The 13,980-nt window shown below is 47.6% G+C and overlaps 1 protein-coding gene across 2 annotated transcripts in view; it reads right to left on the reverse strand.

Moving 5' to 3' along the window:
- LOC143337715 (uncharacterized) overlaps positions 1 to 13,980 on the reverse strand; it is a 54,480-nt gene that overhangs the window by 9,435 nt on the left and 31,065 nt on the right. The gene's annotated exons all lie outside the window — the stretch shown is intronic.

Raw genomic sequence — 13,980 nt, forward strand, 5'->3', positions numbered from 1 at the left:
TCAAGTACAACAAAAGCAAAGACAATTAGAGTGGGGGCCATTAGAGAAGAAAATGAGGAAACTGACCTTGTGCCCAAACCAACCAAGATCAAACATGGCAGGGCAAATAAATGTGATACATTGATGGAAAAGGTTGACCAAGGTAACAAAGCCATATGTGAAGCTATCCAGAATCTCACTACTCAGGTTGCAAGCCTGCAGCAGACCCCTCCATCTCAACAGAGGAGAGTGAGTGACGAGCCAGATCGAAAAAATAGAACACAGCGTGAGACTACAAATAGCAAACAGTGTCAGAAAGTCAACAGTCTAATCCTGATGGAAAATGTGGTCACTGTTGTGTGACAGCACAGAACATTGGGTATCGGGTTGCCGAAAGAAAAAACTAGCACAAGCAAAATTGAAATTCTGCACCATCCTGCTTAAAACATAGAGAAAGTAGATCTGTTCAGTCTAGGAACACCACTCACTGGTAAACAACACCAAACAGCAAAGCTAGTAGGGAAGAGATGTCTAGTTCGAGCCTCTCTGGGTGGAATTGACACTATGATACTGTGGGACACTGGTTCGCAGGTATCAATAGTGGGAGCGAACCGGAAAAGGAAGTACCTGCCAGATGTTGAGGTGAGACCAGTGACAGAGCTGCTTGAAGACGGATCATTGGATCTCGCAGCTGCAAATGGAACAGACATACTGTATGAAGGATGGATGGGAATTGAAGTGACCTTGGCCAAAGACGCTGTGGCTGGGATGAGTGACAAACCTGTAGTGGTGCCGATCCTGGTTGCTAGCCATGACACTGAACGCCCGATCATTGGCTTTAATGTAATTGAAGAACTAGTCCTGACAAATGATGCACGTGAAGACTGTATTCCTTCTGGGCGCATGGTAAAGAGACTGTGCTCAGCACTGGAGGTAGGACACAAAACTGCCAGAGCTGTTTTATCTGTTCTGAAAAAGCAAAAGCCTGTAAGCCAACCTCATTTAGCCAGAGTAGGCAGGCAGCCCGTGATCATACTGAAGAACAAAGTGATGGCAGTGCAGTGCGGTTGGCTAAACAAGAGCGTGTTGAGTGCATCATAGTGTTGAGTGGAGCCAAACCCTGAGATGCCATGGCCAACAGGCCTTGTCATTAGAGCACAGTTAATTGAGCTCCCTCCAGAAGGTAATGTTAAAATCAAGGTGACTGTAGAAAATATGACTGATAATGATATTGCGCTTTCCAGTCGCACTACACTCGGCTTGTTGCATAGTGTTGATGCCATCTACTCATTGCAGACAAAAGCCTCTGAGGAACAGACACCCCAGGCATCAGACAGCAGTGTTGGTCCACCAGCGCGACAGTCAAGTGTAGAGCCACATGGTGAGCCCTGGGATCCATCTGTCAACCTCAGCCATCTGTCAGAAGACCAACAGCAGCAGGTAAAGCAAATGCTCAAGGAATAGTGTGATGTTTTTGTAAAGGATGACTGGGATACAGGATGCATTAAAGATTTGGAGATGGACATACAGTTAAGAGACAATGTGCCAGTCCAGAGAACATACAATGCAATCCCTAAACATCTCTATCAAGAAGTGAAAACACACATACAGGACTTACTCCATCGAGGCTGGATCCAGAAATCCTGTTCTTCATACTCCTCACCTGTAGTATGTATCAGGAAGAAAGACGGCAGTCTGCGGCTGCATATAGACTACAGGCTACTGAACGGGAAAACACTGCTTGACTGCCATCCAATCCCAAGGATACAGGAGATTCTGGAGAACCTGGGAGGCAACTCCTGGTTCACAGTGCTAGACCAAGGGAAGGCCTATCACCAGGGCTTCATGTACGAGAAAAGCAGGCCCTGCACCGCGTTCATAACGGCATGGGTGAATGGGTGAGAATCCCATTTGGGCTTACCAATGCACCTGCCTGCTTCCAGTGCTACATGAAGGGATGTCTGGGGGACCTCAGAGATGAAGTATGTGTCCCATATTTGGATGATGTCCTCGTATTTAGCTCCAGCTTCAATGAGCACATTGAAAATGTGAGACAGGTGCTCAGGCGACAGCGAGAGTGTGGCATAAAGCTGAGGCCAAAGAAATGTGACTTTTTCGAGATCTGCTATGTGGGTCGGGTAATCTCTGACTATCTGTTTCATGCACCTCACTTTACTGTATACAGTGACAATAATACCCTGACATATGTCACAAAGTCAGCGAAACTCAATGCAGCTGGGCACCACTGGGTGGCAGAGTTGGCGGATTATAGGTTCACAGTGAAATACAGGCCTGGAACAGCAAATACAGATGCAGACTTCTTGTCATGCAGATCGAAGCCCATTGAGGAGGTCATGCAAGAATGCACAGAGGAGTGCCAACAGGAGGCCACTGAATGCATTGGGAAAGCCTTGAAGAGAGACGAAGCAGGAGAAGTGAATTGGATCTCTGCTGTTACCTGTAATGAAGATGCGCTGCCAGAAGGGTGCAACATCTCAGAGCCCTGAATTGCCTCTTGCAGCAGAAGACATGAGAGCTGCTCAAAATGCAGACCTGGTCATAAGCAGAGTTTTGGACTTGAAAAAAACACATACTCATCTGAAACATAAAGACAAGTTGACAGAGAATGGACCTGTCCGACAGCTGCTCAGAGAGGGGCCTCCTCTGCGGATAGATGACGATGGCATCCTTAGAAGAGAGACCGTGACAAGAATACAGCTTGTTGTTCCTGAGTCACTGAAGCTGGTCGTATATAAACACCTACACGAGGAATTGGGACACTTAGGTGCAGACAGAATGGTGGCTCTTGCAAGAGAACGCTTCTTTTGGCCTAAGATGAGACAGAAAATGGAACACTATGTCACCCGGGTGTGTTGCTGCATCAAGAGAAAGAAACCAGACCAAACCAACAGAATAACCAGAACAGCTATACAGAGCATTGAAACTTCTGCACCATTCGAGATGATTTCCATTGACTACGTAGATCTAGACAAGTGTAAAGAAGGTGAGCAATACATACTTGTCATTGTAGATCATTTTACCAAGTATGCACAGGCATTTGCAACGAGAGACAAGTCTGGGAAAACCGCAGCCAGAAAGCTTTTTTATGACTTCATCATGCGATTTGGTTTCCCATCCAAGATACACCACGACCAGGGAAAAGAGTTTGAAAAAACTCTCTTCCGCAAGCTCCAAGACTACTGTGGTATTCATCATTCTCGTACATCTCCCTATCACCCCCACGCTAATCCTGCTGAGCACTTCAATAGAATGCTGCTGGGTTTGTTGCGCACACTTGAGGAGTCTCAGAAGTCAAGGTGGAAAGAGCACCTAAACAAAGTAGTTCATGCCTATAATTCAACTGTGCATGAAGCGACAGGATTTTCCCCATTTTTTCTTCTCTTTAGCCATGAGCCGACTTTACCTGTTGACCTGATGTTCCCTAGGAAAGGAGGAGAGAGGAACCAGTCACAGGCTGGCTATGCTGAGAATTGGAGAGAGGTCATGCAAGAGGCCTATTCCATCGCAAGGCAGAATATGAAGAAAAGTGCAAGGAGAGGACAGAAAAACTACAATCAGCACACATGAATTCTACCCTTGAACCAGGTGACCATGTCCTTGTGAGAAACCTCACGCCTAGAGGCAGCACTGGAAAACTATGCAGCTACTGGGAAGACATGATCCAAGTTGTCAAGGGAAGAAAAGGCCTTGATAGTCCAGTGTACATGGTTGAGCCATTGCAAGGAACAGGAAGAAGACGTGTGCTACACCATAACCTACTCCTTCGATGCCCCTACCTGGTTGAAGAACCAGAGGCCCATGAACGTAACCTCAGACAGAAAAGCAACAGAAACAAAACAAAAAAAAAAAACTGAGAACAAGACAACAACCTAAGGACATGCACAATACCTACCTGTCAGACACTGACAGTTCCAGTGAAGAGGGTTATCACTTGTGGACAGCAGTGAGACAGGCTGATCCGTCTTTCAATGTGGAAGCAGAGGAGTTCTGTCCAAAGAGTGAGACACCCAGAGACAGGCCTGAGAGGGAGATCGTACCTGAGGATAATCCTGAACAGGAACACACTGAGGAGACATATGGAGCAGAGGAAGAGCCTGAAGCTCCAACTGTTGAATCCGAAAATGAGAAAGTGATGCTGAAACATGGAGGGACAGACCTAAGAGAGTCTGACAGCCCAGGAGTGTCTACACGTATGACCAGCTAGGTCAGCTGACCTTTCAGCAGCTGCACATCTGCCCTGTCAGTGTGAGGAGGCCCTTAGGGACCAGCCATGACCTGCCCAACAGACCATCATTCATGTATCCTTTTTATCATGAATAGATATGAGGTACACACAGAGACAATTTCATAAGTTAGTTTATTTGTTGTGAGTTCATGCCCTCTAAACAATTTGACGTCTGATGGACGTGCAGACCATGTCTATATCACGTATGTTGGTCCAAGACCAATTCTGGACATCTGCACGACATGCAAATTAGGTCTGCTATTTTGACATCTACCCATGACCCCATTTGGACGTCAATACGCAGTTCAACATTTGAACGTCGGCTAGGTAACTTTTTTGGACATCAAGTGGATGTCTAAGCAGGAGTGAGTGAGTGACTGAGTGAGTTAGTTTTTTTATTATCACAGTGTCACAAATGTCATGCTAATGCCTAATGCCTATTATTATTATTATTATTATTATTATTATTATTATTATTATTATTATTATTTGTGATTAAACGTTATTTTTGAATAAAAGTAATATTTTGTTTACATTTTCCTGTTTTTCCTTTCTAAAATAGCGATGTGTTATTGTTTTATTCTGTTGTTCTGTTACAACAAATTGAATAAAGGTGTATTGGAAAAAAAAACAACCAGTCAACACCATTGTGATTGGCTGAGGCATTGTGTCATCACAACGTACATCGCAAGAGCTACTCTGATTGGCCCAGGTGTTTCTGTACTGTGGAAGCAAATGGCCGCTCAGCTCTGTGCACCGTAGGCAATATGACCTCTACAACAAACCACAGTCATCCAAAATCATCATCCACTAAATTGCAGGTAAGTTTGGTCAGCCCATAGACTGCCTAGTTAATTTTATGTTAATTTACACATTTATAGTGTTTGCAGTTTTAGCTTTGTTGTATTAATTGTCACAGGCCGAGAATTAAGGCCTGTATTTTATTTTGAAAGTGGCTCAGTCCCTTTGTTGTGCTGATTGCCTGTGTTCATCTGCAGGTATGTGCAGGGTTTAAAAGCCATGGCCACACCCCTTTCTATCTCTCTCTCTCTCCATTCTCTTTCAGAGGTCCAGGTCAGAGCCTGACAGGCTGCGGCTGAGATCCACACTTAGCTCTTTTCAGTTTGGGTCATTTTATGAAATAAACCTCTTAAAAAGCTTTGCTTTGTTGCCGGGTGACTCATTGTGTTGCTTCCCTTTGAGCCAGACTCATAACATAAAGGGGGCTCGTCTGGGATAGGAAGTCCTGTTTACTGGTTGTTGTTACTTGTTGTTGCTTTTCCCCTCGTTTCCTGGATCATTTGGCGTCCTATGTGGTTCTTCAGCTGTCTGACTCCTGACGTTGGCCTCAGAGTGGTGAGTATGCTTCTCCAAGGTGCTTCAATTTTAACCAGTGCATGAGCTCCCCAGTCAGGTAGGTGAGTGTCCCAGCTGGACGTGAGTCCTTCCAACGGTTCACTTGATTGCTTTTTTGCCTTTTTTATTTTCGAGGGTATCCCTGGTGGGGGCACGCTTCGGGTCACAGCAGTAGACTGCAGTCTTGGTTTGCTGTGGGGGCCTTGAGTTTAGCGTCCGCTCTAATCTTCACCGTCCCACTGCACTGTGAACTCTGGTGGAAGCTCTTGTACAAGCATACAGTTCGAGAGGGAGAGAGGGAGCAATTGTGCCGCATTAGGTGAGTTTGTGCTTTCTAAGAGCACTTTGTGGGGTCTGTGATCCTAATGCTTGTGTGTTTGGTGGCTTTAGTATAACAGGTTGATTACCTGGAGTTTCAGTTGGGATTACCTATGAGTACAGTATGTGCTTGTGTGGGGCAGGTACTCTTTTGTGTGCTACTGCAGTAGCTGAAGGGTAATATTCGTCACCTAAATGTGGTCCCTCAGCCATATTTGTAGTTTTTTCTACTTTGTGTGTCAGCCATATTTGTAGTTGGGCTGTTGTGGGTGTGGTTTGTCAGCCATATTTGTAGTTTTGCCATTTTGCGTCAGTGGTGTGCTTTGAGTGGGACCCCTTTTGTTGACGGTGCTGTGTGCGCAATCAAATTAATCACTCCTGACAAAATTTGTGTTGAGCCCCACATTGTGTACTTGCTTATTTGAGCAACTTTCTAGGGAAGTGCTAAGCAAGATGTAATCATGGCAACTATTGAGAGTTTTCATGAGCAGCCGAGTAGAGAATTGCTTGGCCAGTTCACGAAAGAGCAATTGCTTCAGCTGGCAAGTGAGTATGATATTGACATTTCAAATGCTGATAAAAGGCAAAAACAGACCATCATAGATGTAATATAGACAGAACTGGTGGCCAAGGGTGTCCTACCACCACCTCCTGCAGGTGAGTTTGTCCTGCCCATTTCTCCTGTGTCGTTGTCTCAGACTGCCATACAGTTAAGGCAAATGGAATTAGATTTAAAGGAAAAGGAACTTGCTGAAAAGCGATGTGAACTCAAACTTCAAGAAAAGAAAATGTTGCTAAAACATGAACGTCTTTTAAAGGAATTGGACATTGGACATTACTCCTCCAGAGTGTGCTTGTTGGGAAAGCCCAGGGGGTGTATTTTGCTTTAAGCATTGACCAGAGTTTTCAATTATGATGTGGTGAAAGATGCTATTCTTAAAGTGTATGAGCTGGTTCTGGAGGCTTATCGTCAGCGCTTTAGAGCCCATAGGAAGCAGGAGAAGCAAACCTATATTGAATTTGCTAGAGAGAAGGAAAACTTGTTTGATAGGTGGTGTTCCTCCCAGAAAGTTGACTCTAAAGAAGGTCTCTGGCAGCTCATCCTGCTTGAAGAATTTAAGAATTGTGTGCCAGAGGCTGTTGGTGTCTATTTGAATGAGCAAAAGGCAGCAACTATAGATCAAGCTTCAAGACTTGCTGATGAGTTTGTTCTGGCACATAAAATAACCTTTGGGGGACAACATTCTCCCAAGAGGAATTCGTTCCACAAGGCACAGTATTTGAAACAAGCCTCTGCTTCAGTGACTAAAAAGCCATCTGACATGACATCAGAGAGATTGTGCTTTTACTGTAAGAAAACTGGGCATGTAATTGCTGATTGTAGGGTTCTTAAGAACAAACAGGCCACTGCTAAACCTATTGCCTTCATACAATGCATTGAGAAGCACCCCATAGCCCAACCAGTTGAAAAGCTGGCTGGGTCCTCCTCATTTCTGACTGATGGTTTTGTATCATTAAGTTCTGATACTAAGGGTAAAACCCCTATTGTTCTGACTCTTGTCAGTGTTTGTGTATTGTCCTGCTGCCCCTAGTGGTGTGTCAGGGCATTACGCCCAAAGAAAAAAAAGTCCGTGAGGAGATATGAGACTATACGTGGCTGTGCCCTACCGCAGTTGCTGTCTAACTCTGGAGTAGATCCGTCAGTGAGTACAGCTGTTTGTAACCCATTAAGTTATGTTTAAGGTTGTTGAGAGCATGTTTAAGTTAAGAACGTTTCATTTTATGTGTTTTATGGTTAGTGAACAACGCTGACGGTACAATGCTAATGCTAACTAGCGTCGCTATTAGCATAACAAATTCATGTTATTGTTCAGCCTCATCCGCGTTGTGCGCGGCGTTCGTGTGTAAATTGTGATTGTTTAATGTGTTCATTTGTCATCTGCCTGTCAGAACATCCTGTAAAAAAGAAAGTGTAAGCCTAACCAGTGTTCAATCAATCAATCAATCAATATTCCTTTATTTGTCCCGCGAGGGGAAATTTCAGAATACAGCAGCATCAGTAAAGATTAGATTAATATGAGAAGTGCAATGCAGATTAGAAACAAAACAGTATATACAAAAGAGTGAGAATTTAAATAAAAATAAAAAGAAAGAAATTGTAAAAAAATTGTAAGAAATTGTAGATCGTATTTACAGATTGTTATGTACATGTTTTTATTGCATAGCTTATTGTCCAGACTATTGCACTGACTACTTGGAGTAGTTTTTATTGTACAGTCTGACAGCTGCAGGGAGGAATGACCTGCGATACCGCTCTTTCACACACTTTGGATGTAGCATCCTGTCACTGATGGAGCTCCTCAGTGCAGTGAGTGTGTTTTGGAGGGGGTGGGAGTCATTGTCTGTCATGGAGGACAGCTTGGCTGTCATCCTCCTCCCCCCCACCTCCTCCACCAGTTCCAGAGGGCATCCCAGGACAGAGCTGGCCTTCTTGATAAGTTTGTCCAGCCTCTTCCTGTCAGCTGTAGTGATGCTGCTCCCCCAGCAGACTACACCATAGAAAATGGCAGAGGCCACAACAGAGTCATAGAAGGTCTTTAGGAGTGCCCCACGCTCCCCAAAAGACCTCAGCCTCCTGAGCAGATAGAGTCTGCTCTGTCCTTTTTTGTAAAGTGCAGTGGTGTTATGAGTCCAGTCCAATTTATTGTTCAGATGAACACCCAGGTACTTATAAGATGTCACCATCTCAATGTCCCTTCCCTGGATGTTCACTGGTGATGGTGAAGAGTGCGGGCGCCGACGAAAGTCCACAACCAGCTCCTTGGTTTTACCCGTGTTAATCTGGAGGTGGTTCTGCTGGCACCAGTCCACAAAGTCCTGGATGAGTCCTCTGTATGACCTGTGGTCCCCATCTGTGATGAGGCCAACAATGGCAGAGTCATCAGAGAACTTCTGCAGGTGGCAAGTGGGTGACAGGTGTGAAAAGTCTGCTGTGTAGAGGGTGAAGAGAAACGGTGCCAGCACCGTTCCCTGGGGGGCCCCCACACTGCAGAGGACAGTCCCTGACACACAGTCCCGTGTCCTCACATACTGTGGGCGGTTGGAAAGGTAGTCCACTATCCAGCATGTGAGGTGTTGGTCCACCCCTGAAAGCTCCAGCTTGTGTCTCAGGATGGCTGGCCTGATGGTGTTGAAAGCACTGCTAAGGTCCAGGAAAAGGACCCGAACAGAGCTCCCAGGCGATTCCAGGTGAGATGGAGCTCGATGGAGGAGGAAGCTGAGGGCATCGTCCACTCTGATGCCATGCTGATAAGCGAACTGCAGCGGGTCCATGGACGAGCTCACCAGGGGGCGCAGGTGGGCAAGGACCAGCCGCTCCAGGGCCTTCATGAGGTGGGATGTTAAGGCCACCGGCCTGTAGCAGCTAGGGTCCTTGGGATGCGGGGTCTTTGGCACAGGTACCACGAAGGACGTCTTCCAGAGGCGTGGCACCCTTCCCAGTCTCAGGCTCAGGTTAAACAGATGTCCAATGATCCCGCTCAGCTGATCAGAGCAGGATCTGAGGAGCCTGGGACTGAGGCCATCCGGTCCTGCGGCCTTCCTGGTCTTTAACCTCCTGAGTTGATTTCTCACCTGGAGAGGTGTGAGGGACAAGTTGGAGCAGGGGGGCTGAGAGTCTTGTGAAGTGGATGGGGGGCTGGGAGGAGCAGTGGGGGGTGGCGTTGATTGCGGTGAGCTGAATACTGTGGGGGGGGGGGGGGTCAGTGGGGTACTCGGGCAGGGTGCTGGCAGATCAAAAGAGGGCTGCTGCAGTGCTGGTGCAGCTGGGGGAGGGGCAGATGTTTCTTCAAACCTACAGAAGTAGGTGTTCAGCTCATCTGCCCACTTTGGATCCCCAGCCGCCTGGGAGTTTGGCTCCTGGTGACCTGAGATGGTTTTCAGGCCTCTCCAGACTCCCCTGGTGTTGTTCTCCTGCAGCTGTTCCTCCATTCTCTTTCTGTATCTGTCCTTCCCCTCCCTGATACTCCCTCTTAGCTCCCTCTGGACAGTTTTCAGCTCCTCTTTGTTTCCTTCTTCTCCTTTAAGAGAGCCTTAATGTCAGGATTAATCAAGGGTTTGTTGTTGGAGTGACACCGTACAGTCCTGGTGGGTACAGTGTTCTCCACACAGAAGTTTATGTAGTCCGTGATGCTGTCTGTCAGACTGTCAATGTCCTCCTCATGAGAGTCACTGAATATATCCCACACTGTTGTATCGAAGCAGTCCTTCAGAGCCTCTTCAGCCTCATCAGACCACCTCTTCACTGTGCGGGACACAGCTGGTTGCCTGTTAACAAGGGCCTTGTATACAGGCAAGAGATGAACCAGGTTGTGATCAGCTCTTCCCAGAGGGGGGAGTGGTGATGATTCGTATGCCTCCTTGGTGTTGGCGTAGAATAAGTCCAGTGTTTTATTGTCTCTGGTGGCACATGTGACATACTGGATGAATTTGGGCAGAGAGGAGGACAGAGAGGCATGATTAAAATCCCCAGAGATCAGTAAGAGGGCCTGTGGTTTCTGAGTCTGCAGCCTGCTGATCACGGTGTTGATGACGTCACAAGCTGCATCGGCGTTAGCAGAGGGAGGGATATACACATCCACCACGATGACATGCGAGAACTCCCTCGGCAGATAGCATGGCCTCAAACTAACAGCCAACAGTTCAATGTCCGGGCAGCAGTGCTGCTCTTTAATAGTGATGTGCCTGGAGTTCAGTGGGGGGGCTGAGTGTCTTGTGAAGTGGATGGGGGGCTGGGAGGAGCAGTGGGGGGTGGCATTGATTGCGGTGAGCTGAATACTGTGGGGGGGGGGGGGGGGGTCAGTGGGGTACTTGGGCAGGGTGCTGGCAGATCAAAAGAGGGCTGCTGCAGTGCTGGTGCAGCTGGGGGAGGGGCAGATGTTTCTTCAAACCTACAGAAGTAGGTGTTCAGCTCATCTGCCCACTTTGGATCCCCAGCCGCCTGGGAGTTTGGCTCCTGGTGACCTGAGATGGTTTTCAGGCCTCTCCAGACTCCCCTGGTGTTGTTCTCCTGCAGCTGTTCCTCCATTCTCTTTCTGTATCTGTCCTTCCCCTCCCTGATACTCCCTCTTAGCTCCCTCTGGACAGTTTTCAGCTCCTCTTTGTTTCCTTCTTCTCCTTTAAGAGAGCCTTAATGTCAGGATTAATCAAGGGTTTGTTGTTGGAGTGACACCGTACAGTCCTGGTGGGTACAGTGTTCTCCACACAGAAGTTTATGTAGTCCGTGATGCTGTCTGTCAGACTGTCAATGTCCTCCTCATGAGAGTCACTGAATATATCCCACACTGTTGTATCGAAGCAGTCCTTCAGAGCCTCTTCAGCCTCATCAGACCACCTCTTCACTGTGCGGGACACAGCTGGTTGCCTGTTAACAAGGGCCTTGTATACAGGCAAGAGATGAACCAGGTTGTGATCAGCTCTTCCCAGAGGGGGGAGTGGTGATGATTCGTATGCCTCCTTGGTGTTGGCGTAGAATAAGTCCAGTGTTTTATTGTCTCTGGTGGCACATGTGACATACTGGATGAATTTGGGCAGAGAGGAGGACAGAGAGGCATGATTAAAATCCCCAGAGATCAGTAAGAGGGCCTGTGGTTTCTGAGTCTGCAGCCTGCTGATCACGGTGTTGATGACGTCACAAGCTGCATCGGCGTTAGCAGAGGGAGGGATATACACATCCACCACGATGACATGCGAGAACTCCCTCGGCAGATAGCATGGCCTCAAACTAACAGCCAACAGTTCAATGTCCGGGCAGCAGTGCTGCTCTTTAATAGTGATGTGCCTGGAGTTCAGTGGGGGGGCTGAGTGTCTTGTGAAGTGGATGGGGGGCTGGGAGGAGCAGTGGGGGGTGGCATTGATTGCGGTGAGCTGAATACTGTGGGGGGGGGGGGGGGGTCAGTGGGGTACTTGGGCAGGGTGCTGGCAGATCAAAAGAGGGCTGCTGCAGTGCTGGTGCAGCTGGGGGAGGGGCAGATGTTTCTTCAAACCTACAGAAGTAGGTGTTCAGCTCATCTGCCCACTTTGGATCCCCAGCCGCCTGGGAGTTTGGCTCCTGGTGACCTGAGATGGTTTTCAGGCCTCTCCAGACTCCCCTGGTGTTGTTCTCCTGCAGCTGTTCCTCCATTCTCTTTCTGTATCTGTCCTTCCCCTCCCTGATACTCCCTCTTAGCTCCCTCTGGACAGTTTTCAGCTCCTCTTTGTTTCCTTCTTCTCCTTTAAGAGAGCCTTAATGTCAGGATTAATCAAGGGTTTGTTGTTGGAGTGACACCGTACAGTCCTGGTGGGTACAGTGTTCTCCACACAGAAGTTTATGTAGTCCGTGATGCTGTCTGTCAGACTGTCAATGTCCTCCTCATGAGAGTCACTGAATATATCCCACACTGTTGTATCGAAGCAGTCCTTCAGAGCCTCTTCAGCCTCATCAGACCACCTCTTCACTGTGCGGGACACAGCTGGTTGCCTGTTAACAAGGGCCTTGTATACAGGCAAGAGATGAACCAGGTTGTGATCAGCTCTTCCCAGAGGGGGGAGTGGTGATGATTCGTATGCCTCCTTGGTGTTGGCATAGAATAAGTCCAGTGTTTTATTGTCTCTGGTGGCACATGTGACATACTGGATGAATTTGGGCAGAGAGGAGGACAGAGAGGCATGATTAAAATCCCCAGAGATCAGTAAGAGGGCCTGTGGTTTCTGAGTCTGCAGCCTGCTGATCACGGTGTTGATGACGTCACAAGCTGCATCGGCGTTAGCAGAGGGAGGGATATACACATCCACCACGATGACATGCGAGAACTCCCTCGGCAGATAGCATGGCCTCAAACTAACAGCCAACAGTTCAATGTCCGGGCAGCAGTGCTGCTCTTTAATAGTGATGTGCCTGGAGTTACACCATCTATCATTCACAAACACTGCCAGCCCTCCTCCTTTCCTCTTACCGCTCTTCTCTGTCCTGTCTGCCCGTATGAGTGAGAATCCATCCAGCGCTACAGTCGCGTCTGTGTGCTGCGTTCCCAGCCAAGTCTCAGTGAACAATAGCATACTGCACCGCCGGAATTCCTGGTGATGCCGGGTCAACGCCGCTAGCTCGTCCATCTTGTTGGATAGAGATCTTACGTTCCCCATGATGACGGACGGGAGAGTCGGTCTATAAGCTCTCCTCCTGTCGCAGCGTTTGATCCCAGCGCGGCACCCCCGTATCCTCCTCCTTAACTCGTGGGGGACATCAGGTCGCTCCTCCGGCCGCACAGCTGTGTTACGCAGGGCCAGCAGCTGATTCCTACTGTAAACAATGGGGGCCATTGTCTCACGGACCCACAGACGCGGAGAAAGTTCCACGAGTTGTAAAAAGTGATGAAAAAGTAGCACCAGTGTTACCGTGCTTGATGTCTCTAATGCACCAAAGATTTACAAACACGCAGAACTGAATGGAATAAAAGAAAACAATAAAGAGAAGAAAAAACTAGAGAGCTGCTGTAACAGGCTGCCACTCGTACGGCGCCACATCATTTCTTGCTGCATATAGTTAATTTGATATAATTGTAACATACTGTATGTTTACTGTGTTACAGTTTTACAAAATACAAACAGACTACAAACAGACAAGCAAGTTTTCAGTAAACCCTTGAACTGGAATCAAGTCTACGGAGTCTTCTGTGTTCGCTATCTGTCTAAAGACACCTGACGTGTTATCCAGGACAGAATAGTAAAATGACGACCACTCAGCTGGGAAAGGCAATCAAGCAACTGTGAACACAGCACACAGAGACTTTGCAAGATGAGTGACCAGGAACGTCGGTCTCAGCTGGAGACGAGGTCTCGAATCTCAGCTTCACACAAGTCTTCCGGAGCTTCAACCCGGACATCAGTCAGCGCTGCTGCAACAAGGGCCAGAGCTAAGGCTGAAGCCGCAAAAGTTAAAGTATCCTTTGCAGAAAAGGAAGCAGCCATGATGAAGCAATGAGCTTCGATAGAGGCAAGTCTTCACGTGTTAAAACAAGAGAAAGAAGCTACTGCAGCGTTGACAG

The sequence above is a fragment of the Chaetodon auriga genome, chromosome 19 (genome assembly GCF_051107435.1).
Source record: "Chaetodon auriga isolate fChaAug3 chromosome 19, fChaAug3.hap1, whole genome shotgun sequence".
In the NCBI taxonomy this organism is placed as follows: Eukaryota; Metazoa; Chordata; class Actinopteri; order Chaetodontiformes; family Chaetodontidae; genus Chaetodon; species Chaetodon auriga.